Consider the following 3,023-nt stretch of genomic DNA (forward strand, 5'->3'; position numbering starts at 1 on the left):
CTTGTCCAGCTCCCTGCTGCCCAGACCCCCCAGCTTTCCTGAGGGTGATGCTGTCTAGCTCCTGGCTAGATGCCCTGGCTTTCCTGAGGGTGATGGACCTGCCCAGCTTCCTGCTACCCAGAGATGGCCGGGATTTCCTGAGTGTGATGAGGCCCCACCTGAGGATGGCTGCATTTGTGCCAACTTCAGATATTTCATCTGAGCCGACAGAGGCTCTAGAACTTGGAATCCACCAACGTTGACCAACACTGGGAGCAGCGTCCGGAGCCCCAAGACAACCTGATCACTCAGAGATCTCTCTTCCCCACCCCACCTTCTTCCTGAGCCATGCACAGAGAGGGTAGACATTGAACAATGATTAGAAGCAACTCCAGGGTCCCTCCATGGGATTGAGACCAGGTGACAATGTGCGCCAGGCACGTTCTAGGAAATGCTGGAGGAATAGGGCCATCTGGACCCGTTGAGAGGTAGGTGGTTCCAACTCAGACTTCAGAGGGAGCACCGTGGGTTGGGGTGAAAATGGCACTTCTATCTCTAGAGTTCCCCCAATGGCCAAAAGGTGGAGTCAACCCAGATGTCCTTGGATGGACTGATGCCTGCTTACCTAACATGAGGTGCCTCCCCACCGAGGAGTAAGACTCAGCCACAGAGGAGTGAGGGCCTCATCCATGCTGCAGTGTGGGCCAGCCTGGAGAATGTCATGGAAGTGGAAGAAGCCAGAGGCGAGGGCCACATGTGGCCAGCTGCATCCCTGTGACATGGCAGAGCAGTCAGGGGCCCATGGGTGGTTGTCCGGAGCTAGCAGGGATGGGCAGTCATTGGGTGGTCTTTGGGGATGATGAAAAGACTTTGGAAGTAAACGGAAGGCATAGTACAGCATGCGCCTCATGCCACCTACTGTGTCATAGTTTAAAACCTTAATTTTATGTGCAGTGAGTTTCACCTTAATTTAAAAAACAGGAAGAGAAATACCAGAGGATGAGAATTCTTTACTCATGGTGTACTCTGTGCATGTGAGATGAATGTCATACCCCACACACTTGCAGACTCCCAATCGGGTGCTGTTCCTGCCCTCCTGGAGTCAACGACCTGTACGAAGTCCCCAAAAGAATGGGATGGTGCCCCGGCAGCCTGGGGCTTTGAAGGAGGAGGGCGTCACCCAGGTGGACCCTGCCAGACCCCTCACTTAGGGGCGGCTGAGGGTGCACCAACCAGTGTGCTGGGACTCTGTGTTCTGACCACAGTGCTGGGGCCCTTTCTAGAAGCTTCCTGGAAGCGAGAGTCAGTTTTTGTGTAGGCGCGGGGAACGCAGGCCGGAGGCCCCATAAGGACGGGCACATCTCCCTCCCAGAGCCTCACTGGCCACACCTGCTTCAGGGGAGCAAAGGGAGCTGCTGGGGCACTCGGGCCGTGGGAGGTGCCAGTCAGAAGGTGAGTGTGAAACTGGGGCGCTCGGGCTGTGGGAGGTGCCTGTCGAAAGGCGAGTGTGAAACTAGGGTGCTCAGGCCATGGGAGGTGCCGGTTGGAAGGCGAGTGTGAAACTGGGGCACGCGGGCCGTGGGAGGTGCCCGTCGGAAGGCGAGTGTGAAAACAGCAGTGTGTAAGCAATGGAAGGGTCTTTCCAAGGAAGCAGGTCTGGGGAAAATGAGGGGGCGGTCAGGATGGGCTTCTGAAACATTTTTTAAATGTCTGTTTTCTCATTATAAAGGCAATGTATGCTCATTGTAGCAAACTTCAAAAATACAGGAAAGTAGAAGGTGGGAAAAGGCGCTGCAAATCTGCCGTCCAGACCTAACTGAGAACGCAAGGTGTGCTGCTGCCCTCGGGGCACGTGGCCACGCCTCCTCCTGCGCCCGCCATCACATCTCCCCATCCGGCGTGAAGCCGCTCAATAGCTATTTATGGGCTAAATTTTGGCCATGATTAAATTCCTGTGACTCGGTTTCCCTGGAAGCTCATGAGAGCCAGGACGCCTTAAGTGGATGGAACGTCAACGCGGGGCTCAGGGGAAGGCAGGGTCACTGATGCACCTGCACTCCGCCTGGCAGTAGCCTGCCTCAGTGGCGGCAGCTCAGTTTTGGGTGCTGTTTATCTCCTACGAACGAGGAAACCAGAGCTCTGAAAGCACCAAGGCTGGCCGAGGGTCCCCACAGAGAATTGAGGAGTGGGCTGGAATCCCCCCAACCAGTTCCCCTTGCTGAGCCTGGAGTGGGGTCTGAGTGTTAAACTCTCTAGGGGAAGCCCCCACCGAGGGTGACCCCCACAGAGACCAGAGGGCTGGACATCCCAAATTCCTTGGAGCAGGTGCACCCCTCTGCTGCCTGGAAGGAAAAAAGCCCAGTGGGTTAGGAAAAAGCCGCTCACCCTTGCAAAGCCGCAGCGTCCTGGGCCTTGGCCGCTCGTTCTAGTTTACGGTGAAAGCCAGGCGGGGCCAGGAACAGACTCTGTGCCTCTGAGGCAGCCGGATGCAGCTCTTGATGTAGAAGGTTGATTTTGTCCGGATCCTTCTTGACCAGACAAGGTAGGGTTAAGTGTGTGAAGGGGGAGAAGGGAATGCTTGAAACTTCCCAGCCCAGAGCCAGCCAGTGCGCGGAGACACAGCCCCAACGCACTGCTGCCGCTGCGGGCACCTGGGGCGTGGAGCCGGACACGGGGCAGCTGTCCCTCTGCAGCCACACGCCACAGGGGATGAGCGCCGGCAGACACGCCCGCTCGCTCCAGGGTAAGTGCAGTGTGCGGCGTCTGGGGCGGCTCTGGGCGCTGGTGTCAAGGAGGTCAGAAATGAAGTGTTTTCACGCAGGCCGGATTCGATGCGATTGGGCCATCTGGATTGACCATGGTGTTGATCACGATGCCTTCAGACTCGCAACCGAGGGGGTGCACGCAGGGGAATGTGCCATCTGGGAACGTCTTTCAGGCAAAACAAAGCATTTTGCTCTCCAGTTGATAATAGAGAGTGCTGAACCCAATGCCAAGAGCTCAGAGGCAAATTCATTTGGTGGGAAGAGTCTGTCTGTGTCTTT

The 3,023-nt window shown here is 56.5% G+C and overlaps 1 long non-coding RNA gene across 1 annotated transcript; it reads right to left on the minus strand.

Annotated features, from left to right (window-relative positions):
* Nucleotides 1-969: 969 nt before the first annotated feature.
* Nucleotides 970-2,639, minus strand: LOC105488826 (uncharacterized). The gene is made up of 2 exons (XR_011616198.1): nt 2,365-2,639; nt 970-1,089 (listed from the first exon to the last, which is right to left on the minus strand). It is a non-coding gene; the product is annotated as an uncharacterized lncRNA (long non-coding RNA).
* Nucleotides 2,640-3,023: the final 384 nt, after the last annotated feature.

This window comes from Macaca nemestrina, chromosome 18 (assembly GCF_043159975.1).
Source record: "Macaca nemestrina isolate mMacNem1 chromosome 18, mMacNem.hap1, whole genome shotgun sequence".
Lineage (NCBI taxonomy): Eukaryota > Metazoa > Chordata > Mammalia > Primates > Cercopithecidae > Macaca > Macaca nemestrina.